At 44.9% G+C, this 27164-nt stretch overlaps 1 protein-coding gene across 1 annotated transcript in view; it reads left to right on the forward strand.

Annotated features, from left to right (window-relative positions):
- Positions 1 to 18339: 18339 nt before the first annotated feature.
- Positions 18340 to 27164, forward strand: part of LOC124262532 (histone-lysine N-methyltransferase EZH2-like) — a 101749-nt gene continuing 92924 nt past the window's right edge. Inside the window, 1 exon segment of the mRNA XM_046697036.1 lies at positions 18340 to 18444. The gene's annotated coding sequence lies outside the window, so the exon portion shown is untranslated.

The following is a 27164-nucleotide window of genomic DNA, read 5'->3' on the forward strand; positions in this document are numbered from 1 at the left end:
TGGACACGTCGAAAGGGTTTATTCGTGCTGGCACCGAACGCTTGAACTACTCGATTGAGCGACGTGTGTAGCTGTTGGGTGCGCAGAGCGCCAAATGCGTTCCAACATCCGGTAAAGGGGACTGCTACGGCGCTCAGAAACAGTTCGTTGTTAACGTTGAGGATGCTATCAATTCTCCAGTTGATCTCCCGAGTGCCATCAAACGCTACCAAGACGTGTTGGAATATGCCAGGTCGAAAGTCGACTACGTCTTCGACGTGGGGCTGTACATGGTTCCGAGTGATATGCAACTGAGAGTAAAAAAAGTTGTGGGCTACAACAACGAAATAGTCATAGCAACGGCGGACCAAAAGTTGGGAGTCAATTTTGATGTCAACGTCCCCCACGTCCCACCACCCATGACCCGTGAAACGGGTATAGTGGCGCCACCCCCGGAGCCTAGGGTTCAACCAACACCCCCTGTGGGATCACCCCCACAGCCTGCACAGCAGCACATCGACCGTAAAACAGCCCTGGTGGTTGGTGGGGTAGCTTTGGGGCTTATTTGGTTAAAAATTCCTTAGCGCTCACGTACACCAAACCCGCATGCGGCGACGATGGCTGCCCACAGGTTTTGACTGAGCCGCGTAGCAGTTTTAGCCAGAAGCTCAGCAGCCACGAGACGATGCTACCCAGGATGCCGGGCAGGGCTTCGGCGGCCTTACCAGCGAGTTTAGCCAGGGCCTCCCCGATTTTTTTTATCCAGGCTTTGACGCCCCCGCCACCAGTGGGGGTACGCCCACTTGGTGTGCCACTGCCGCCAGCAGTGCCCCCTGTCAATGACACGACCAGGGTTGATATGATGAAGCCCAATGCAGTCAGAATGCTAGCGATGGTGATCCCTTGCTCCCGGAACAGGATCCGAATCCTGTCAGCTAACGTGGTGTCTTGATAGAGGACTGGATCAACGGTTTCCCGCGCACAGCTGACCTGGGATCGAAACTGGTCTCGGAAGGAGGATGCCGTTTCCAGCCAGGTCTTCCTTTCCTCTTCCAAATTACGTATTCGTTCCTCGATGGTGGCTTTCAGAGACTCGTCCTCCGTTTCACCGAGTTTGACCTTTTCATGGGCGATGTGGTCGTCTATCGCGTCCAGTTTGGCTGTGTTGTTCACGAGATGTCCACAAATGGTTTGCATGGCCTTGTCCAGCCCCCGCAGTTCCCGAAAGGTAAATTCGAACCCGGGTAAGGGTTTGTTATGGTAGGTGGGCAACAGCTTTTCAATGTTATCTGTCATGTCTTGATCCGATGTGGCGCCCCTGACGTCTTGCAGATCTTGAACGGCCTCCTGGGGAAGGGCTTTACGCCGCGCGCCACCGTAATCTATGAAACCTAGTTCATCGCGGATAAAGCCACCCCAATGGCGACTGCCGAGTGTTGATAAGGCAAGCGGTTCTCTCGTGCGCTTATTCATGAGATCGATCTCTGGGCGACCCCTCAGTCGCAGCGTGCCCTTGCTATCGACAAAAAACTTGGAATAGTCTCGCCCCCACGGCTCGACGTAATTTTTATCCCCTTTTAAGCCATCGGAAAACCCGTTGACGGCCTGCTTCACGAGTTCGTTGCCTTGCGAGAATGAGGCTTCATCCCCCCTCGAATGCCTGGGCACTATCATCCCACATATCATCAATAGGTATGTATTCAGCCATTATTTAGTATTAAAACTTATATATTTCATTTATATAACAATGTATGGTAGAAAACTAGATCCTTTCAGAAGATCAAGAGAGCCTCTAGGCGTCAGAGCCGTGCGCCAGTCGGTGACCATCACCAACAATCCCAGCAAGGTAGACCAAAACCAAACGCTGCTGGTTAGATTCCCAAACCTTGGCGAGAATGACCTCATTGTACCAGGCACGGTTCGACTGGCGTTCAACCTCATGTTGACCTCCACCAACGACAAACGCGAGCTAGTGCGGAACGTAGGTCGAGCCATCATCAAGAAAACCACCATCAAGATCAGCGGTAACGAGGTGCTGAGCATCGACGACAGCGACGTGTTTCATTGCTACGGGGACCTCTGGAAGCGAGGGAAACTGGCGTCAATGGCGTGTACCAAGGTATCAGCAAATCGACTCGGTTGCGCATAGGGTATGGCTTCACGCAAGACCAGTTAGACAAGATCACAGACGGCGAAAAGGCCATCGCCCAAGCGTACGGGAACAGGTTCTGCGTGCCGCTCGACTTCGAGTTGCTCACGGAACATGCACCGTTTTACCAGGCCGCGCTTGGGGATAGGTTTGAATACGAGCTAACGTTTAACGACTACAGCAAAGTAGTGCTTACGCCGAACGGTGATGAGGCCAGTTATGCCATAGACAACATCTCTCTGGAGTTCGACATGGTCACTAGCCCGGAGCTGGCCAGGCAGGTTCGAAGCCAGTACTCGGGGAAGGTGGCCATCCTGTACGATCACATACTGAGGAATAGATCAGTCGTGCGAGATAAGAGCGACACTGTGTGGAATATCAACCTGAATGTGCCGGCGCGATCGATGAAAGGCATCCTGGTCGTCCCCGTGGAGGATTACGAGCGTTCGGAGGGACAGCGAAGTTTTCAACCCGAGATTGAAAGGTGGAAGTGACCATAGAGGGCGTGCCCAACCAGCTGTTCAGTCATGGTATGAGGGCATACCAGCAGTGGGATGAGATAAATAAGCTACCGGCCATCAAACAACACCCATACATAACCAAAGACTTGGGGCTATCCTCCGTGAAGATCGGCGTACCTGACCACCAAGTACGCGCTGTGGTTGGACATGCGATCCACGGATGACGATAAACTACTGCGGTAGCGGTCGCCGCGATCGACAACGGCAGCGAGGGATAACAATCCAGATTACCAAGAAGGCTCAACCCGCGGGCAAGTTGAAATTATATCTGTACGTGATTATGGACGCGCAACTTAATATAGACAATGGGAGATTCGTGCAAGCCATCTACTGATGGCGACAAGCCATCTAGTAGGCAGTTGCCTACTGATTTGCCCCGCGACCCACACTGCGCCATAGTGTGCGGGCAGACTGGTTGTGGGAAGACCGTTTTCGTGCTGGATATGTTGGAGGGTTACTACAAGGATGTGTTCGACAACATCGTTATCATGTGCCCTACTCTGAGCATGAATAAAACGTACACGGAAAGACCTTGGGTGATGATGGACCCGGACGTACACAGAGTCGACCCGGGAACACGTCTGCAGGACTGGTTGAAAGCTCTTCACGGGAAATTTAAAGGGGAGTCGACGCTGTTCATACTGGACGACTGCAGCGCTAATCGCGAGATAACAAAAAAGAGAGATATGCTATCGTACCTGGCCTTCTCTGGCCGGCACGCAAATCACAGCGTCTGGGTGCTAACGCAGAAGTTCAACTCGGTGTTGAAAGACCTCAGGGAGCAGACGCGATGGGTGGCCTTATTCCACTGCAAGGACAGGGATTCATTCGAGGAGTGTTTGAGAGAGAACGATGTGATGAGCAAACATGATAGGGAACGTGTGAAGAAACAGCTCGCTGAAACTAAACATGCTAAGCTCGTGCTCAAGACCGACCAACCAGTGGCCTATAGGGTGTTTTAGCTAAGCAAAGCTTAGCAAAGCTTAGCAAAGCTTAGCAAATGCTTAGCAAAGCTTAGCTCTTAGCGTTTAGCACTTATCAGTTATAGTTATAGTTATGGTTGTTTTTGAAGTGTTCGTCGTGTGCAACTTAACCTTCATTTCTCTGTGTTTCGTCTATACCGTATATTATATAGTTAAAACTAAAACTTGCTTGTTACATTATGAGATGGAGTGTGATGAACTACTCGAACAACTGTTGGTGCCACAATCACCACAGGTGAGTGACGACAAGCGAGAGGGACTGGTGGCGTTGGCTGTTGGTGGCAAAGCCAAACATTACTTTGGGGAATACACTCCCGATAAAATTCACAAAATGTCAGCCGAAGAAATCGATAAGCTGCACAAGCGAGAGGGACTGGTGGCGTTGGCTGTTGGTGGCAAAGCCAAACATTACTTTGGGGAATACACTCCCGATAAAATTCACAAAATGTCAGCCGAAGAAATCGATAAGCTGCACGCTAGATACGAGTCTAGACTCGGGGCAGAAATGACAAAGACTATAGGATCGGCTATGACCCAGATATACACTGGTATTGCGTCATACTTCCTTCCCATCCCCCCGGAGCGCCGACTTTACCTGTGGGAGGACCTTGAGAAAGACCCTTTTATCGAACACGCCTTGAGCTCTATCAGCTGCGAGCTGTACCACAAATATGGTATGTTGTTAGCCCCGGTGACGGCGGCGATTATCACGGCAAAGCATTGTCAATTTGAGAGGAAAAATAATAATAATAGTATAGATGGATGCTGCACAGGAGGAGACACCACACCTGGGGGAAACCCCCAGGGGGGAGACCCCACCTCATTCAGAGGAGACCCCACAACTGGAGGTGAACCCTCCCGAGGTGAACCCACCCACAGTCACCAGGCAGAAGAATCCTAAGAGAGTAGCTGCCGGTAAACATAAAATTATCACGGTGACTCACCCGTCTCGACTCTTGTTAGTTGTAGGTGTAACTGCTGCCGTGGCTATCTCATGGTTATATACACGACACAGGGAGGGAAACCCTCCCCCGGAGAAACCCCCACAATTAGAGGTCAACCCACATATCATGTTATAATTTAATATTTTACATCATATACATAATGTCTGAGGGGAAAACGTTCATCAACGACGCATACCACGCCACCGTGGTCGCCAGTCTAGCCGTAGGATACGCTCGGTTGACCAAAATGGTGCTTAAACAACCGACTATCAAGCTAGATTTCAACCTGCAGGATATGGGTATGCTCATAATGAACCTTGGTATGGCGATGGTCACCAAGGACATCCTAGTAAAACAAGGGATACTACCGGAAAATATTATGAAGTAAATATAGGATGGCTACGATTGCCATGATGGTCGGTGGGGCATTAGTAAATGCCCTAGCATTTTCCAGGAGTAATTTCCTCTTCTCGAAACTACGAGAGTCACACGCGGCTGAAATACAGGCAGAAAGGAAGCGACATAACCTCGCTATTGAAAAATTACAGACGGCACAGACCGAGTACGCTAAAAAACGTCTCCAGAGGATCGATTACATTAACGAACAACTCAGGCGTGAGAGCCATGCCGTTAAAACATTCCACGATGTCGACGACGCAGCGAGAGAATACTACCTACTAACAGGTGAACAGCTGAAACCCCTACAGAAGCCCACAATCGCTCAGTACTACACACCATCCCCGGGGCAAATGGACCGGGAACTGGTCTTCATCGCGCTGGGTATAGCAGCGACTGCGTTGGTTGCAAAACAATTAGACTAAATACTCGTATAAGTATACCAAAAGATGAGGCCTGCTCCATACCGATGCGAATACATACTTATGGGGAAGAAAGAAGCCTGTGGTAGGAGATGCAGGACTAAGGGGTACTGTTGTTTCCACATGGGAAGCCCTAACTACTCGTGTTCTGTGTGTGGTATAGGGGTTAAAGGGCACTACTGCCTATGTAAAGCTCACGGGGCGAACGTAGTCAGACATCACCTCATCTACGAGAATAAAAAGGCCTACATAAAAGAACGTAGGCGACTCCTCAAGATAAACCCCCAATTAGAGACTGTAAACACCTAGGTATAACTATGTTTGTGGAAATTGACCCCAGGGAAAGTATACCCGTCATCGAATCTCTGGTTAAAAACATACTCAAAGATGAACTGAACTTATGGGGACGTTTTACATTTCAGGTCATATTGGAAGTGGTATGGATTAAGGAGGGTGTTAAGTATACTCACTCCTTCACATGTGGGCGGGACATCACGACTCAATACCAGGTAAATTGTTTTACAAGTATACAGGAATACATGTACAACTTCAAGGAATACTATATCCAACAGTGTAAGTACTGGATTGAAACGGCCCATCTAGTGATTTTATGAGCGCTTCACTATTTTTTACCTTTATGGCAGCCCAATTAGAGATTGATATTCTTAGGTGTGTGCAACTATGACTTCTGTTCGTGAGCTTAAGCAGATCACGAGACAGAGAGGTGTCATTGGTTATTCTCGAATGAGGAAGCCAGCCTTGTTGAGATTACTTAACATACAAACCCCTCCTACAGTAAAACAATTAAAAGCTCAAGCAAAACAGCTTGGGCTCACGGGTTATTCAAACCTGGGGAGAGCCGGGTTAATCGCATTGTTATCACATGCCCCCGTAGCGCAACCTCCCACTGTAAAACAATTAAAAGCCGATGTACGCAATTTGGGTTTAGGGGGATATTCCCGTATGAGGAAACCACAGCTTGTAGAACTATTACGGCAGAATAGAGCTATTGACCTACAGTTCATACCCACTGAGCGCGCTGTAGGTAACTATTTGAGAGGCTGGCGTATGCATGTTGATAGGAACATAGACATCACAGATATCAAGCCTCTGATAGCTGATAAAATAAACCAGGAACTAAACAATCTGGGAAGTATAAAATTTCAGATCACAGTGAAAATGTCACTCGATAATAACGTGGGGGGAGGGGTCACTGAGTACGTTCAGCCTTACTTCCGTGGTAAACAAGAAATCGTGACCCATATAGAGCCCATAGACGCATCAATCGATACTAGTTTTCAGCAGATACGAGAATACCTAGAACGCTACACACACTTGGGGTCTGGGTGGGCTGTAGATAAAATCGATAATGTCTATCTAGACATAGCTAACTACGTGCCGTTCAGAGGCGGGTCATACCTAGACTTGCCTCCCTACTATAGGAAAAAACATGCCATGGTCAACGTCAAGAATAGAGGAGACGATTGCCTGAGGGTAGCTATCAGGTCAGCCTTGTTTCCAGCTGGCACTCATTCGGACAGGCTTTCTAGCTATCCCCAAGACGATGGGCTCAACTGGGATGGTATAGATGAACCCACCCCCATATCCCAGATAACTAAAATAGAAAAACAGAATAATCTAGCTATAAATGTCTTTGGGCATGAAGGTAACACAACAATAGTGCACAGAGTCAGCCCAGCGTTGGGGGAACCCCAACTGGGGGGACAGGGGGGGAACCCCCTCGCGTTATTAATATATTCATGATCCAGCGAGGTGACAAGTACCACTACACATGGATAAAACACTTTAGCAGGCTGTTGTATGACCAATCGGCACACAGAGAAAAGAGCCACTTCTGCGAACGGTGCCTACATGGCTTCACACGAGCTGATTTATTAGAATCCCACCGGGAGGATTGCCAAGGTGTGGGGCAGACGGCCATACGAGTTGACATGCCTAAGGAAGGTGACAATATCCTAAAATTCGGCAACCACAAGAACCAAATGTCTGTGCCTTATATCATATACGCCGACTTTGAAGCCTTGGTCAAACCTGTTGAGGCTGCTGGGGGTATCCCCACAGGTGAGAGCTTCACACAGAAAACACAAGAGCATGAAGCCTGTGGGTTTGGATACGTGGTCGTCCGATGTGATGGGAAAACGAAAGCTCCGGTGGTGTATAGGGGCCCCAACGCGGCTGAAAGGTTTCTAAAGTGTTTGCAGGAGGAAGAAAAAAATTATTAGGAATGCACTGTATACAGTCGCTCCCATGCGTATGACCAAAGCCGACCGGCTAGCTCACGCCTGTAGCACTAATTGTCACGTGTGTGACTCACCACTGAACGGCGATTCGGTGAGAGATCACTGCCACGTAACCGGTAAGTATAGAGGCGCCGCTCACAGCGCGTGCAACCTCAAGCTTGGAATCAACCCCAAGATAATAAACATCTCCGTGGTCTTTCACAACTTGAGAGGGTACGACTCTCAATTAATCATGCAGGCCATCGCGAAAATCGATGGCAATATAACGTGCATCCCCAACAACATGGAGAGATACATCTCCTTCAGCTTAAACGGCCTTAGGTTCATCGACTCGGTTCAGTTCCTACTGTTGTCACTCGACAGTCTGGTCAAGGCCAACGATACCTTCCCTATCACCGATCGATACACCGACGCCGAGACTAGACCCCTGCTGATGAGGAAGGGTGTGTACCCCTATGAGTACATGGATGGTTGGGTCAAGTTCGCCGAGACCAGACTACCCCCCATCAGAGAATTTTACAGCAATCTTACAGACTCGGCAATATCCCAAGACGATTACTCACACGCTATTAACGTATGGAATAAACTGGGTTGTAAGAATCTGGGTGACTATCACGACCTGTACTTGAGGACAGATGTACTGCTGTTAGCCGACGTGTTTGAGACGTTTAGGCGGACGTGTTTCAAGCAGTATAAACTCGACCCCGCATGGTATTACACCAGCCCAGGTCTGTCGTGGGATGCCTTGCTGAAAAAGACCAAAGTTAAGTTGGAATTGCTCACAGATTACGACATGCACCTATTCATTGAGAAAGGCTTGCGAGGTGGGATTTCCATGGCAACCAAACGATACGCGAAAGCAAATAATCAATACGTGAAGGGCTACGACCCGAGCAAGCCAACCAATCACATTCTCTACCTCGATGCCATGAGCCAGTATCTACCCACAGGGGGATTCGAATGGGAATCGCACGAGGTCGATGTTATGAGCATCGCACCAGATTCGAACAAAGGTTATATCCTCGAGGTTGACTTAGAATACCCCAAGGCATTACACACATCACACAACAGCTACCCCCTGGCCCCCGAACGTATGAGGGTTAACCCAGACTGGATGTCTGAGTACCAACATAACTTGTTAGGTGGGCGGGTGGCAGACGTTGAAAAACTCGTGCCCAACTTAATGAATAAGACCAAGTACATCGTTCACTATCGCAACCTACAGCTGTACCTGTCGTTGGGTATGAGGCTGACCAAAATACACAGGGTGCTCGTGTTCAACCAGAGCCCCTGGATGGAGCCTTACATCAAAATGAACACAGACCTCCGAAAGCTGGCCACCAGTGACTTTGAGAAAAATCTCTACAAGCTCATGAACAACTCGGTGTTTGGTAAGACTATGGAGAACCTTAGGAAACGCGTGACCGTGAAGCTGGTTCGGTCGAATGAGGAAGACAAGCTCAGGAGACTGATAGCCAGCCCGGCATTCAACCATAGCAAAATATTCACCGATGACCTGGTTGCCCTACACATGAAGAAAAGCCACATCAAATTCAACCGGCCTGTTTATGTGGGGATGAGCATCCTCGATTTATCCAAACACCTGATGTACGACTTTTACTACAACGAGCTGAAGAAACAGTACGGCGACAGATGTGAAGTGCTGTACACTGACACGGATTCCCTGTTGATGGAGATTCGAACCGAGGACGTGTACGAGGACATGAAGAAACGCCTCGATTTGTATGACACCAGCGACTACCCCAAGGACCATGCCATACACAGCACGGTAAATAAAAAGGTCCTAGGTAAGATGAAGGACGAGTGTGCTGGCACGCCCATAGCCGAGTACATAGGTTTGAGGCCTAAGATGTACTCCATCCTGAAGGCCGACAATGGTGAGATCCGTAGGCGAAGGGTGTTAAGAAGTACGTGGTGAAACAACACATCAAAAACGCCAGATTCAAGGAAGCCCTGTTCAAGACCCGTACCTTCAGGCATAAAATGAACACGCTTAGAAGTGATGGGCATAGGATATACGGACTGACGATAAACAAGACGTCCCTGTCGCCGATGGACACTAAACGTTGGATAGCTATTGATGGGATAAACACGTACGCGTACGGGCATGAGAAAATTGAACCAAGAACATAGATATATATATGACATGTCACGGAACCAGAGAAAGTTTGAGGCTATTTACTACAGCCCACGTGGGTACTGGAAAGGAGCTAGCGCCGTACATAAGCTGGCTAAAATGGCGCGAGTACCCCCGGAGGAGGCCAAAGCGTGGCTTGAAAAACAAGCCCTGTGGCAGATCTATTTACCGGCACCACGCTACGTGCCTAGAAGGAAATTCGGTATTAACATACCCAATAGCGTTCACCAGGCTGACCTCCTATTCCTACCCCACGACAAGAGGTACAAGTATGCCTTAACCGTAGTGGACGTAGCCAGTCGCTACAAGGAAGCCGAACCCTTGACTGCGAAAGATTCAGCCCAGGTAGCCAGAGGATTCGAACGCATATACAAGCGCAGTCCGCTGACGTGGCCAACAGAGCTGCAAGTTGACCCCGGGCGGGAGTTCATGGGTGTCATGTCACACCTGTTAGACAAACACGATACAAAGGTCAGGCGTGGCACGGCCGGAGCCCATCGCAGCCAAGCCATAGTTGAGAGATTCAATAGGACTTTGGCTGAGCGCTTATTCGGGCATCAGTATGCGAGGGAGATGGCCAACCCGGGCAAGCGATCGACTGAATGGGTCACGAGGTTACCTAAGGTGGTGTCGGCAATCAACCATGAAGCCACCCGTCTCACCGGCAAGAAACCGGCAGACGCTATCAAACTAAAATCAATAGTGGCAGAGTCGGCTGCTCCATTGTGTGGGAAAGAGAAACAGATACCAGATAGGGCCCTAGTGAGGTATCTATACCAGCCGGGGGAACACGAGGGTGATAGCCGTAAGCGAGCCACCGATCCTATATGGTCAGTCAAAACTTACAACATAGATAAAGTGGACCTGAAAGCCGACGAGCCGAACTTGTACTACTTGAGAGATGGGCCAGGGAGAGGGTTTGTTAGACAGGAATTATTAGTCATACCGTATGGCACAATGTTACCCCCAAAGCAAAATACCAAGTAATCCCAATATAGTATCCTGTCAACACGACATGTCACATGATCAGGAAAGTGCTAGTTCGCTATCCCAGGATAGACCCGTTCGTATCCCGCTGGCGTTTCAAAGTAGGGGGAATGGGGCGAGATCTAAGGGCCTGAACAAAAGACTTATTTGGGAAATAAGGCTTTGCAGAGGCTTTTCTTGGACTTGGTCCAAAACCCCCATTCCCTATACTACTGCCATAGAAGTGTGAGATGTATGAGTTTCCTCGTTAGAGCATGATATGGGCAATACAAGCGTGAGATGTATCAGTCCTCTCGTGAGTGCGTGATATGAGCAATTCTAGTGGGAGATATATGAGTTTTCTCGTGAGTGCGTGAAGTGGGCAATACTAGTGTGAGATGTATCAGTTTTCTCGTGAGAGCGTGATATGAGGAATCCAAGTGTAAGATGTATCAGTTTTCTCGTGAGAGCGTGATATGAGCAATACAAGTGTGAGATGTATCAGTTTTGTCGTGAGAGCGTGATATGAGCAATACTAGTGTGAGATGTATCAGTTTTCTCGTGAGAGCGTGATATGAGCAATACAAGCGTGAGATGTATCAGTTTTCTCGTGAGAGCATGATATGGGAAATACAAGCGTTAGAAGCATCAGTCTTCTCATGAGAGCGTGATATGGGCAATACAAGTTTGAGATGTATGAGTTTTCTCGTGAGAGCGTGATATGGTCAATACAAGTGTGAGATGTATGAGTTTCCTCGTGAGAGCGTGATATGAGCAATACAAGTGTGAGATGTATCAGTTTTCTCGTGAGAGCGTGATATGAGCAATACTAGTGTGAGATGTATCAGTTTTCTCGTGAGAGCGTTACATGAGCAATACAAGTGTGAGATGTATCAGTCTTCTCGTGAGAGCGTGATATGGGCAATACAAGCGTGAGATGTATCAGTTTTCTCGTGAGAGCATGATATGGGTAATACAAGTGTGAGATGTATGAGTTTCCTCTTGAGAGCGTGATATGAGCAATACAAGCGTGTGATGTATCAGTTATCTCGTGAGAGCATGATATGAGCAATACAAGTGTGAGATGTATCAGTTTTCTCGTGAGAGCATGATATGGGTAATACAAGTGTGAGATGTATGAGTTTCCTCTTGAGAGCGTGATATGAGCAATACAAGCGTGTGATGTATCAGTTATCTCGTGAGAGCATGATATGAGCAATACAAGTGTGAGATGTATCAGTTTTCTCGTGAGAGCGTGATATGAGCAATACTAGTGTGAGATGTATCAGTTTTCTCGTGAGAGCGTTACATGAGCAATACAAGTGTGAGATGTATCAGTCTTCTCGTGAGAGCGTGATATGAGCAATTCAAGCGTGAGATGTATCAGTTTTCTCGTGAGAGTATGCTATGGGCAATACAAGTGTGAGATGTATGAGTTTCCTCGTGAGAGCGTGATATGAGCAATACAAGCGTGTGATGTATCGGTTTTCTCGTGAGAGCATGATATGGGCAATACAAGTGTGAGATGTATCAGTTTTCAGTGGGAGCGTGATATGGGCCATACAAGTGTGAGATGTATGAGTTTCCCGCGAGTGCGTGATATGAGCAATACAAGTTTGAGATGTATCAGTTTTCTCGTGAGAGCATGATATGAGCAATAAAAGCGTGAGATGTATCAGTTTTCAGTGCGAGCGTGATAATGGCCATACAAGTGTGAGATGTATGAGTTTCCTCGTGAGAGCGTGATATGAGCAATACAAGCGTGTGATGTATCGGTTTTCTCGTGAGAGCATGATATGGGCAATACAAGTGTGAGATGTATCAGTTTTCAGTGGGAGCGTGATATGGGCCATACAAGTGTGAGATGTATGAATTTCCCGCGAGTGCGTGATATGAGCAATACAAGTTTGAGATGTATCAGTTTTCTCGTGAGAGCATGATATGAGCAATAAAAGCGTGAGATGTATCAGTTTTCAGTGCGAGCGTGATAATGGCCATACAAGTGTGAGATGTATGAGTTTCCTCGTGAGAGCTTGATATGAGCAATACTAGTGTGAGATGTATGAGTTTTCTCGTGAGCGCGTGAAGTGGGCAATACTAGTGTGAGATGTATCAGTTTTCTCGTGAGAGCGTGACATGAGGAATACAAGTTTGAGATGTATCAGTTTTCTCGTGAGAGCATGATATGGGCAATACAAGTGTGAGATGTATGAGTTTCCTCGTGAGCGCGTGACATGAGCAATACAAGTGTGAGATGTATCAGTTTTCTCTTGAGAGCGTGACATGAGCAATACAAGTGTGAGATGTACCAGTCTTCTCGTGAGAGCGTGATATGGGCAATACAAGTGTGGGATGCATCAGTTTTCTTGTAAGAGCATGATATGGGCAATACTAGTGTGAGATGTATGAGTTTTTTCGTGAGAGCGTGACATGGGCAATACAAGTGGGAGATGTATCAGTTTTCTCGTGAGAGCGTGACATGAGCAATGCAAGTGTGAGATGTATGAGTTTTCTCGTGAGACCATGATATGGGCAATACAAGTGTGAGATGTATCAGTTTTTCGCGACAGCGAGATATGGGCCCTTGATGCAGATTTTCAGGGCATTGTTTTCTTTTAAGTGGGAGAGAACGACGTGTCGTCGTTAACTGATCCGCAGAACCTGGTTGAAGACTCGCTGGATCTTCTGGACTATCTTCGGTGGAAACGGACAGACTCCAGAGCAGTGATAGGAAGTCTGTTCCCGAGGGTAAAACCAAGGCACATGACGGTCTCTGCCTACAAACGGAAGGTGGAGGAGGCGAACCGGCGCTTGAAGAGGATGTTGCGACGCCGTCTGGATGCCGACTTTTGGAACCACAGCCAGCACATGAGGATGGGACCTGCACTGGATGGCGTCCACTTGAAGTCAAAAGCCAATGCCCAGTTCTGGCTTTCCATTCGTAAGTGTATGTGTAGGTATGTTTAAACGCCCATGCCCTGTCCGGTAGATAGTCGTAATTCCAAAACTCAATAATTGTGGTTTCGGCCCATTGTGTTTATACAGCAATGGCAAAAGGGTTCCGTGTGTGAGACGGGGCGCACAGATCAGACCTGGGTATTATCAAATCTGAGCTGTTTGGGCTCCCGTCACACGCATGGGGCTTAGCTTCGGGGGCTTTAAGGGTAGGAAAACGTGACGACATCCGCACGTGTTGCACATGACGTGAAAGCCAAGACACAGGGCTTTCGATCCATAGTAACAACAAAACCCCGTGGTCGATATACGAAACATGACAGGTACCTGCAGTGTGAAATACTGTCGTAAATCGGGTCAAATCGGGCTTAAAAGCGCCCCGGCGTCCTACCTGTTAAAGACAGGTAACTTCTGATGATAACAACAGTTAGCCCTGGGAACCAGCTTCACGTCGATGTGCAACATGTCAATGGGTTGTGTATATTCAACGTCCAACGCGACGTTTAAACAACGGCACCCACCGTTTCTGGCCCCTGAAATAGGGCACATCTGGAAGAGCAAGGGTTAGGTTTTATGTCAACCATGATGCCGACACAGATATATAACAAACCTTTGCAGACGTATCAGTTCACCAAGATGCAGTTTGTCCACATCTGGAAGAGCTAGGGTTAGGTTTATGTCAATGCTGATGCCGACACAGATATATAACAACCCTATGCAGACGTATCAGTTCACCAAGATGCAGTTTGTCCACATCTGGAAGAGCTAGGGTTAGGTTTATGTCAATGCTGATGCCGACACAGATATATAACAACCCTATGCAGACGTATCAGTTCACCAAGATGCAGTTTGTCCACATCTGGAAGAGCTAGGGTTAGGTTACATGTCAATGCTGATGCCGACACAGATATATAACAGCCCTATGCAGACATGAAGAACGGCCAAAAGCCCCACTGGACAAAACCACTTGGTATAAAAGCCCCTCGAACAAAGGCCCCTCTGGACAATATCCCCTCCCTACTTTGAGCACCCCTGTCAGAAGCCCCTCTATTCATGTATTTCATCATAAAACACTTGTTTCAAATAATTCCTCATAATAATTGACAAACAAACATTTCTCACAGCCAAACTCAGGCTTTCACAAGGAGGAAATGCATATAATGCAACACAAACACATGATACCTAGAGCGTGATATGGGCAATACTAGTGTGAGATGTATCAGTTTTCTCGTGAGATCGTGATATGGACAATACAAGAGTGAGATGTATCAGCTTTCTCGTGAGAGCGTGACATGGGCAATACAAGCCTGATATGTATCAGTTTTCTCGTGAGAGCATGACGTATGGGCCATACAAGTGTGAGATGTATCAGTCTTCTCGTGAGAGCGTGATATGGACAATACAAGTGTGAGATGTATTAGTTTTCTTGTGAGAGCGTGATATTGACAATACAAGTGTGAGATGTATCAGTCTTCTCGTGAGAGCGTGATATGGGCAATACAAGCCTGAGATGCATCAGTTTTCTCGTGAGAGTGTGACATGGGCAATACAAGTATGAGATGTATTAGTTTTCTCGTGAGAGCGTGATATGGACAATACAAGCCTGAGATGTATCAGTTTTCTCGTGAGAGCGTGACATGAGCAATACAAGTGTGAGATATATCAGTTTTCTCGTGAGAGCATGACGTATGGGCCATACAAGTGTGAGATGTATCAGTCTTCTCGTGAGAGCGTGATATGGGCAATACAAGTGTGAGATGTATCAGTCTTCTCGTTAGAGCGTGATATGGGCAATACAAGCCTGAGATGAATCAGTTTTCTCGTGAGAGCGTGACATGTGCAATACAACTATGAGATGTATCAGTTCGTGACAGCGTGACATTGGCTATGGAAGCGTGAGATGTATCATTTTGCTCGTGAGAGGGTGACATGGGCAATACAAGTTTGAGATGTATCAGTTTTCTCGTGAGAGCGTGATATGGGCCATACAAGCGTGAGATGTATCAGATTTTTCGCGAGAGCGTCATATGGGCCATACAAGTATGAGATGTATCAGTTGTCTCGTGAGAGCGTGACATGAGCAATACAAGCGGGAGGTTCAAGCCAAAGGCGTCAGAGTTGCCAGGTATGCCGTGGGGACTGGGCGTGGTTATTCTGGTATTGTACGCCAAGTGTGATGTAAAGTTATGTTTGCTTTGACTACATTAGGCGAACTTCATTGTTGCAAAAATAACACGTACACGTAGATTCTCTCCAATTTATATGAGAATTCACGCCCGTACTCCCTTGCTAGTCTGTTGGGTGGTTGACCGGCTGACGCTGATGACGTGTTCTAATTAAAATGGCGCCGACTGGAAGACTAAAACCTGGAGTTTTGTCTTCTTAAGCATTTGATACTATATATAGAAAACGTTTGCTTATATTACTAAATAAGATGTGGTTATCAGGAAACATTTCGAGTGCCTAACGGGCTATTTACGAAAGAGTTAAAAATAAAGTATTGTCTAATGATTCTTTCTCAGAGGTATTTGAATCGTCCATGGGACTACGCCAAGGGTGTGTCTTGAGCCCTTTGCTGTTTTCGTTACATATAAACGAATTGATGTATACTCTTGAGATTACTGGTCACAGAGGGATACAGCTATTTTCGGAATATATAGAACTTCTCATTTTCATTTTTGCGATGGATATAATGCTCTTTTCAGGTACAGTTATTGGTCTACAAAGACACCTCGATACGTTGCATGAATGCTTATTGTATAAAATGGAAATTGCAAGTTAACTTACAAAAAAACTAATATTGTCGTGTTTAGAAAACATGGTGGTCTACGAAAATGTGAAAAATGGTACTTTGGAATTGATTTAGTTAAAATAATTCCACAATATAAATATCTTGGGGTTTTGTTTACACATAATCTATAAGTATGCACAAATCTGTCCAAAGTGTTTGTATTAAGGGTAAAGCTGCACTACATGGGTTACTGAGGTCAATGAAACCCTTGGGCAATCTATTTTATGAGTTGCACTTTAAAATAGTCAATACGAAGATAAAACCTATTTGTATGTACGGCCCAGAATTGTGGGGATATCAAAGTTTGAAGTCTTAGAACGAATAGAAACAACAGCCTGTAAAAGATTCTTAGGAGTACCGAGTAATACACCAACTGTAATGGCTACTGGGGAATGTGGCAGATTCTCAATTTATGTAGAAACATTTATCAGATGCATTAGCTATTGGTTATCATTACTACACATGACAGATAATAGACTTCCCCCAAAAAGCTTATAATATGATATTTTGTTTAGACATACAAAAAAAGGACTTAGCTAGGTATCATTTATTGGAGAATCATTATTTAAGCTTGGGCTTGTATACGCATGGAAATATCAAGAAGTTGGACATTGTCAATTACTTTTGAACGAGATAAAGATGAGACTTAAAGATGTTTCTGTACAAGAGTGGCATTCAATTATAACTGAGAGTACTAGATACGACAATTATTCTTTATATAAACACAATATTTTTCCAGAAAAATATGTAACAAATTTCGAACTTTCAAATTTGAGACGGTACTTAGCTTTACTAAGAACTGGAGGCGCCCAATTACAGGTAGATATCGGACGTAGAAATAATATACCCAAAGAAGATAAGATTTGTAAATTTTGCAACTTAAATGTAAAAGAAGATGAATTCCATGTTATTTTAAAGGGTACATTGTATTATGAAATTAGACAACAATATATTCCACAGAAATACATTAAGAATTGTAATTGTGTAGTGTTTTGCATACATATGTCTGATAGGAATAACGAAACTGTGTGGAACTTATGTAAATTTTGTAAACACGCCATTTCTATAAGATACGAAAAGATGAAACACAAAATGTAAACTGAAAATGCCAAATATGTTAAATTTCCATTACCGATGTATATATGTATGCCATTATGTTTATTTGCATATGGGCCTAAGGCCGCGAATGCAATAAACTGAATTGAATTGAATTAAAATGGCGCCGACTGGAAGACTAAAATTGGAGTTTTGTCTCCTTAATATGGAAGTGAGGATAATCATCGGAACGGGCCTGTTACGTATCTCAACGTAAAGCCAGTTGAAATATCCATAAGTCAACAAGTCAAAAACGTTCACGCGAGGCGTTTTACGGTGCCAGAATGCTGTATGCTGAAAAAACGAGATTGTGTTCCAAATGGAGATTTAGAATCTACTGTTTCAAAATGCCGAGCCATAAACTGATGCAATTATGTGCACCCATTTGTTTCGTCAGTGTATTTATGCAATCTGGTTTCATCATTTTGTTATCAAACTGAAAAGTAGTAACACTACATACATATCCATGTAGGTTTTGAGAATGAAAATAAATTACGAACAAATATGTCACTCGGGTTAACAAAGTATACTTTCTAAATATGCAGAAACAGTATGACTTTATGAAACCTAGATTCTTTTCGTTTTTTTACTGATATATCTTTCGCATCAAACTTGTCCGGCTATTTTAGGATGACTCCTTACAGCGCTTGAGCGGTTGTTACTCCTAGAGCGTCGACTATAATTAAGTAGAAACTATGTTGTGTGCAGAGTTGTCTGATTACAAAGGCGCAAGAAGTTGGCGGGATAGGTCGACGAAAAAGGTTCGTCAGTGACTGTTAAAATATCTACTCGTGAGATAAAGTTGGGGGTTTTCGTTTATGTTAGTAAGTACATACATTCAAGATAGTTTTATCCTTCAGATGCAGAAATATTTACTGTGGGTTTAGGGAGAGAGGAACCCCTATCTTCACTAAAGCTGAAGGGGGACGTTGTCGGCACGGGTACTGCAGGAATACCCTAGTCAAAATCAGAAGACAGAAACGTACCCTAGGACAATTACATTGCGCACTGTGTCGCTTTTGCCTTGATCGGAACTGTCATACTGTTGTAGTACATTTGATTGCGTTATATAAGAAACGACCAAGTTCAGCCAGCTAAACGTCGTTTAGCTGGCTGAACTAGGGTTCGGTTAGGGTAAAGATTCTATGCCTAAGAATAGATGGTTTTCATAGAAAGCCTATCCTAACACTAGCCCTATACCTAACCCTAAACCTCACATAATGCTAAATCTAAACCTAAACCATAACTCCTAGAAATAATCATAATAAATAGAATACATTTCAAGCGGTGGGTATGAGCGGAACTCTTACCAGTTTGGGGATCCGTACAGTGCAGGTGACCCTCAAAACTCGGTAACAACTTCTGTAGAAACTCAACAGACAATAGGAAGAGTGTGTATGGGGAAAAAAATTGTACACAAGTTCTTGAAAATTTTGAGATAGCGGAAGGTCATTGGTTCAATCCCAGGCAGCGTCATACCAAAAGACGTTAAAATATGGTACTTGTTGGTCTCTGCATGGCGCTTGGGATTAATGGGTACAAGAAGGACTGGTCAGATCAGAGTCGGTATAATATATATGTGTCTGAGTGGGGTATTCATGCTTAACTGCGGCATAGTATCTCATTCGTTGGTTTCACATTACTTTTCAATTACGCTGTGCGCATGCGCAGAGCGTGTGAAAAATATCCACTGACATGCTTCCGGTTTGGTAGTGTGTTTATCTATAGTGTAAACGCTCCAAAGAAAACAAAAATCAAAACAAATATATAGTTTTATGTCGAATACAACTGGTCACAAATGATTTATGAAACAGAGGCCGGGATTAGTTAAATAAATAGCTTAAGTTATGTTAACAAGCTCTTGTATAAAGACGTCTCACCACTACCATCCTTCCTGCACACCCACTTCTCACAACTAAACAAACACATCTCTGATGGAATTGCAACCAAAATAGGACATCCAGGGTTCGAAATACCCCATATATTAGTGAGCCATGGCACCGTAAATACTGATATGGCACAGTAAAAAATGTTCTTGGTGCCCTTATGGCATGCCTAATTTCTTGGAAACATAACTCACCTTTAATCATTTAATCCCCCAAACAATAATGCCATACATATCTAAATGCTCATAAACCCATTTCTTTATTTAACAATAAATTCAAAATGATCATCATCATTGTCATTTATTCTAAGAACAAGTGGGCACACTTGATATCTGAAAGGCACGCTTAAAATATTTGTCTGGTGCCCTAAGGCACATTTACAACAAAAAATATTCCTATCCCTGACATCAATTATTGAAAAGCATAGGCAAATGGAAGTATGTACTGAGCTATGAACAGTTGTCACAACGTAACTAATTTTCATAACAGCTTTTATTTAGAGTGCATTTACACTATCGATAAACATACGACCAAACCGGAAGCATGTCAGTGGATATTTTTCACACGCTCTGCGCATGTGCACAGCGAGTTGAAAAGTAATGTGAAACCAACGAATTCTCTTTGAGCTAGCACTATTAAACCAGCTGAAGTCTGGGCTAGTACAAGCAGCCAAACATACACACTCATGTACGTCGTCATATGAGCGAAATATTCTTAAGTACGACATTACACCCCATTTCACCTCACCTTGACAATTTTGAATATTTTACGCTAACAAATCAGATTTCTTGAGTACAATTCACAATATTTTTACTGCTTTTTGCAAAGGAGATATCAAGGGCAGATTCCCTGACGAACATTTCCCCCTAACCTTTGTACTTCACTATTTATGTGGGCGTCCACCCTTTTCCAAAATCCTGGACCTGCCCCTGGATATCAACAGTGAAGTGCTAAATTTTCATTTACCCTACCAAGTGATAATTTTTGTGTGCCTGAACCGGATGGACTTTTTTCTAGCCCACATGAGCCAAGTATACCGGTATATGCAATCTGTCAATATTCTACCTCATCTCATTTCCTAACATCTGCAATAGGATTATATGCAATTGTTTTTCGTTTATAAAGTCATATTCTAAAGAAACATGACGAAGCTGTGAAGAATGTGCTGATTGAAATAGGCTGGCAGTAACATACTGTTGGCATAAAACAGGCAACAGCATGTTAATCAAACTGTAGTTCCTTCACACTATTTTGATTTAAAGGTCACATGCAACGTAAAACACAACTTTGCAGATTCTGATACCTTTTCGGTATGGACTTACCGAAACAAATCGTCAAAAATGCAAATTCAACTTATAAAGTTGAAAAATAACGCGATGAAAAAAACCGCGCGAAATCAGAGTTAAAACGTTTCACTAATTTTCCCCAGACTTTTCTGGGGAATACGGGTTTCAACAGCTGGGCTGCGCTCGTAGCACGTGCGCAGTGAAATAGGTTCGCGCAACTTGGAAGCGGGCTGTCTGGTGAATACTCGGTGAAGGCTTTGGTGTGAGCTATTTTCATAATGTTTTGTTGATATCTCACAGGCGCGAGCTTTTTATATGTTATGACAGTAAATAAACTGTTTATATAATTTCATTTGTCTATTTCACCACACGTTCTCCTTACCGAGTCACTTTCTCAGTTTGATACTTAAAAGCAATGTCATTATTTAGCGTTGACACAATTTCTAACTGTGATATAGATATGTCGCTGTCACAGACAAAACTCAATGTCTTGTTTTATTGACACCTGTGTGTCTGTCTGCCTGTCTGCTAATGACAATATTCAATACACAACTGCGATCACTGACCACATGCAATTTGAACTTAACACCAATCAGGCTATACACCATAAACAAAACGCATTGATTTATGGCCCGAGTTCGGTCTCTGTCACATTATGTAATTACACAGACAGGCAGGTGTGATACTTGAACACATGACATGTTATGATGTCTGTTGATTGCAAAATGTTATACATAAAAAATGAGCATGTATTTACAAAACCCAACATCTCTATATATACACACACAATGAGCCGTGAAGACGGCATCTGCTAATGAACCAGCCGTTACACTTGAGTGCACACCCACCCGCTCTGACTGGGTTCGGTATCCCGGCTGCTTCGTTTCGAGGGAGGTAAACCCAAGTACAAAATATTGCACTTTTGATTTGCGATTATACGCTTATAATTTTGTTTATTTGTTTTTTCATAATCAGCAATGCATATTATATGTCATGAAGAAGTGATAATTGTGTTTTAATTATGTTTGATTTTTTGGTTGCATGTGACCTTTAACAAAATTCGACCTGTGTGTTTCTACCTGGAAGTAAATCCATTTTCTCAGTTTAATTTAAAAAAATGTCTTTATGAACTGAGTGGGAGATAGGACCAACAACATCAGATTATTGCTAATAATGCCTTTAAATGACCTATAATATCCCCCGCAACGTGTTTGGGGGGGAAAATTTAAAATGGACTCCGGGGCATTTTTGGCGTTTCCATGGCAACAATTTCGACTTAGACTGAAATTAGTGGTAGTGCTCTTTTCCGGAGTAGAACTCTAAAACCGTTCACTATTTCTTCACCAAACTTAGCACGTAGATATATCTAGTGTTGTACTGGTGCCTTTCGGTAGTTTTGGAATTCTGAATAAAATATTTTGGCGTTTCCATGGCAACAAGTTTCACTTTGACGGAAATTGGTGATAGTGCTATTTTCTGGAGCAGAACTTTAAGAACCTTTCAATACTCTCCTTCCACTTTTCTATATACACACCTAAATATTTGACATAATCATAACTCGTAGATATAATCATGAAGAGTATTTTGCCATTGCGGGGGATATTTATGACTTTGTCTTCTTCTTGTTATATCATGAAGAAATATACCATAATGCCATGAGTAAACTGAGGAGTCAGTTCAAAATTGAATATAGCATAAAATTTTATATATTTTCCTTTAGTGCTGAGGGGTTGGTGGGGTAGCCTTGTGGTTAAGGCATTCACTCATCAAGTCAAAGACTCCGGTTTGATTCCCCTCATAGGCACAATGTGTGAAGCCCATTTCTGGTGTTCCCCACTGTGATATTGCTGGAATAAAGCTAAAAGAGGCGTAAAACTTCACTTCACCTCTCTCTCTCTCTCGCTCTCTTGCTCTCCAGCTGAAGATGCTTTCGTTTCAAACATGTCAGATTGACGGATTTTACATTTGATTGTTGAAAATAGTGAAATTAATGCAAGTGTTACGGCTGCCTGCAGAAACAAATTACATGCTATGCCAAGACTGTTGATTTAGAATTTTATGATATTGTATGGAATGATATCATTGCACTGGAATAAGACTATTTGCTCTATTCACAATGTATAATCTTGACATTGCATCTAACTTCCATGAAATATACAGCATGAAATTCCAACTAACAAAATTTCAAATGAGATAGTTCAATCACCGACGAATATCCTACAGGTTTCAGTTGTTTTTGCACAAGTTAGCGCAGTTAGTGTCTGACTGGTAAAGAATGTGTTGATGGTTTCATTCCTTGAACTCGTCATACCAAAAGACATTAAAAGTGACATTAAGAGGGTACACTAGTCAGTATACCGTCTCTGAGTTCAGGATCTGTGTTAAACTGTAACATGATATCTGTTTACCTAGCTCGTTTTCCGTGCCGCGGCAGGGGGAGTAGTATATACAATGGGGGTAAGAATACGCAAAGCAAAACATAATGATAAAATAAGAAGTAAAAGAAAAAAATGAAGAGGTATATTTGTGCATTTGAGTATATATAGAGACACTTTTTGTCTTCCTTGTTCTCCTCCCCCAGTAGTTGACCCAACACCAAGACAGGTATACGGAAAACAAAATGGAGTCCAGCGCAGAAAAACAACAACAGTTGGACCACTCCCCTAGATCATGCTGTCTCTATACCTCCAAACAGGGGCTTCCCCCCCAAGGAAAACCACCGGCGAAGGTGCACTCAAATTAGAGATATACAGGTACATAGGTATAGAACACAACAATGCCAGGAACCAAGCTATCGTGTGAAGCCTATGCCGAGATCCAATCGGGTCATTTTTCCTTTCGGGAAGCGAAGAGGAAGTACCACATATCGCAAGCTAGATATACGCGAATCCGTGGCAGCTCCGAGAGAACTTCCGACATGGCAGAAGTCTTTGAGACCCTACTAGAAAAGTGTCCCAACATCTTGCTTTCCGACAGAGAGAAACAAATCCTGGAGTGATTGGGACACACCTTCTATGAGTGATACCAAATCCCTCGACATTTTCTCGAGCTCTATTTGTTGTGCCAATTCGTAGAAGCAGGCAAGTACAGTCGATTTTGTCTGCATCTACCCACCCAACCAATTTCGACCTGCAGCAGACAAACTCCAAATCGTTCTCATCGACGACTACTGCCTGGAACCCAAGGACAGACACAACCGATGCACCGACTGCCTCGCCGCTATATTGGAAATCCCCACTGTCTTCGGACCAGACAACCGGACTTGCAAGTGTGGGACCATGGACCACTGCGTTGGCAGCAAGAAATGAGTTCTCTGGAAAAACAAAGCGATAGAGTATACACCCCAGGAATGACTCCCACTCGAGGTTCCCAAAGAAATCGCGATCGGCGGCTGTTTCTCGAATATAGAGAACCTGTACGACAACGACAGCCTTCTGTGGTGCCTGCGATACCAACGCCTCATCAACAAATTGGTGGACAATTGTCCATGCGAGAATGATTCTTGTACCTTCCGGCAGCTAGCAGGGAAAGCAGACCCACCACGGTGCAACAATATTTGGCATACCCCTTTGCCCAACTACGGCGGGCCCAAGGCTATGGAAGTGGCCGCCCCTCTGTGCAAAGAACACCGAAAAGCAGCAGATGTTCCGGAAGGAATCTACACATGCAAAAAGTTTGCCATAGCGAAATACAAAGGGAAGAACCGACTGTTGCTACTACTCGATTCGCCGACTGGCTACAAGATACGAGAAACAGTTCGTGTCACTGGCGGAATAGGCCTCCGGTTGGTGGGTGAACCGTTTCTGTGTAGACTTGGCAAAATCTGCCACTCGCCCATTTCGAAAAGGAAAGACGATCTAGAAGTTGAGTTGCTGCTCCCAGAGACTGAGCGGGAATAGCTTCTATTGAACCCCACCCCACACACACACACACACAATGCTCTTCGAAACATGTACAATAGATATTTTTTTTCTACTCCATATAGTGGGGGTCCCCGGGGTTGACCATGGAAACTGGTTTGGGCGTTGCTGTCTTCGTCTCGTCGGCCTGTCTGTCGACAGGTATGTGGGCCGGTGTGCTGTGCTTCCAGGTCTTGTAGACGACCTTCCAGACAAAAAAGGCGGCTATCGAAAGGTAAGTCCACTTTTGCATCGAATCTCTCATCTGCCGCACTTTCTCGATATCCAGACAGGTCACTTCTTGTTCCTCCTCGACACTTTCTATTTCCTCATGGATTTCTTCAAGAGGGGAATCATTGTCGTTGTCCAGCCTAGACAAGATGTTGACCAACAAATTCATGGTTTGCTCCACACGAGCCGACAACATAGTCGTGTTTTGCTCCGCACGAGCCTCGAGCTTCCCCAGGCAATCATAAAAGTCCTGGACGGTCGGATTTGGAGCTGTCTCGCTAGCGTGCAAGATTGTCAACGGTTCTGCAGCAGGCAATACGACTGTGCTGGAGGGCGACTTCGAAGCTATCTCGCCGGCGGGCAAGAGGGTCGAAGGTTCTGCAGCAGGCTCTCACCATAGCTCGTACAGCCTTGTGGACCCTTTCGATAGCCGCCTTGTTTGTCTGACCTGGAAGCACAGCACACCGGCCCAGACAGGCCGACAAGACGAAGACAGCAACGTCCAAACCAGTTTCCACAGTCCACCCCGGCAGGAATGGAAATAACCCATTGCCCGACGTCTGAGTCCAGTGTTTTTTTCTGTCGGTCAAGCAAATTTGTATATCACGCTGTACCGGTGTCCAGTTGACTTTCCAATGTTAATTATGTTGTTTACTTAAAAAATCAACAAAGAAATTGGGACGGTATAGTGGGAAAATTATCAGGGCAAGTAATCATACATGTGCCACTGTACCAAAGTACACTTGCAATTTTAAAGTTATTTCCACCCTGCCCGGGACCCCCACTATATGGAGTAGAAAAAATATCTATTGTACATCTGTTTGAAGAGCATCATGTGTGTGTGTTTTTCGATAGAAGCTATTCCTGCTCGGTCTCTGGGAGCAGCAACTCGACTTCTAGATCGTCTTTCCTTTTTTCGAAATGGGCGAGTGGCAGATTTTGCCAAGTCTACACAGAAACGGTTCACCCACCAACCGGAGGCCTTCTATTCCGCCAGTGTCACGAACTGTTTCTCGTATCTTGTAGCCAGTCGGCGAATCGAGTAGTAGCAACAGTCGGTTCTTCCCTTTGTATTTCGCTATGGCAAACTTTTTGCATGTGCAGATTCCTTCCGGAACGTCTGCTGCTTTTCGGTGTTCTTTGCAGGGAGGGGCTGCCACTTCCATAGCCTTGGGCCCGCCGTAGTTGGGCAAAGGGGTATGCCAAATATTGTTGCACCGTGGTGGGTCTGCTTTCCCTGATAGCCGCCGGAAGGTACAAGAATCATTCTCGCTTGGACAACTGTCCACCAATTTGTTGGTATCGCAGGCACCACAGGAGGCAGTCGTTGTCGTACAGGTTCTCTATTTTCGAGAAACAGCCGCCGATCGCGAACCTTGAGTGGGAGTCGTTCCTGGGGTGTATACTCTATCGCTTTGTTTTTCCAGAAAACGCATTTCTTGCTGCCGACGCAGTGGTCTATGGTGCCAAACTTGCAAGTGGAGTTGTCTGGTCCGAAGACAGTGGGGATTTCCGATATAGCGGGCGAGGCAGTCAGTGCATCGGTTGTGTCTGTCCTTGGGTTCCAGGTAGTAGTCGTCGGTGAGAACGATTTGGAGTTTGCCTGCTGCAGGTCGAAATTGGTTGGGTGGGTAGATGTAGACAATTTTTTCGACTATTTTTGCCTGCTTCTACGAATTTGGCGACAGCACAACTAATAGAGCTCGAGAAACTGTTGAGGGATCTGGTATCACTCATAGAAGGTGTGTCCCAATCACTCCAGGATTTGTTTCTCTCTGTCGGAAAGCAAGATGTTGGGACACTTCTCTAGCAGGGTCTCGAAGACTTCTGCCATGTCTGAAGTTCTCTCGGAGCTGCCACGGATTCGCGTATATCTAGCTTGCGATATGTGGTACTTCCTCTTTGCTTCCCGATTGGATCTCGGCATAGGCTTCACACGATAGCTTGGTTCCTGGCATTGTTGTGTTCTATACCTATGTACCTGTATATCTCTAATTAGAGTGCACCTTCGCCGGTGGTTTTCCTTGGGGGGGGGAGCCCCTGTTTGGAGGTATAGAGACAGCATGATCTAGGGGAGTGGTCCAACTGTTGTTGTTTTTCTGCGCTGGACTCCATTTTGTTTTCCGTATACCTGTCTTGGTGTTGGGTCAACTACTGGGGGAGGAGAACAAGGAAGACAAAATGTGTCTCTATATATACTCAAATGCATGAATGTACCTATTCGTTTTTTCTTTTCCTTCTT

Source organism: Haliotis rubra, unplaced genomic scaffold (assembly GCF_003918875.1).
Source record: "Haliotis rubra isolate DU_JTF1 unplaced genomic scaffold, ASM391887v1 Scf843, whole genome shotgun sequence".
Lineage (NCBI taxonomy): Eukaryota > Metazoa > Mollusca > Gastropoda > Lepetellida > Haliotidae > Haliotis > Haliotis rubra.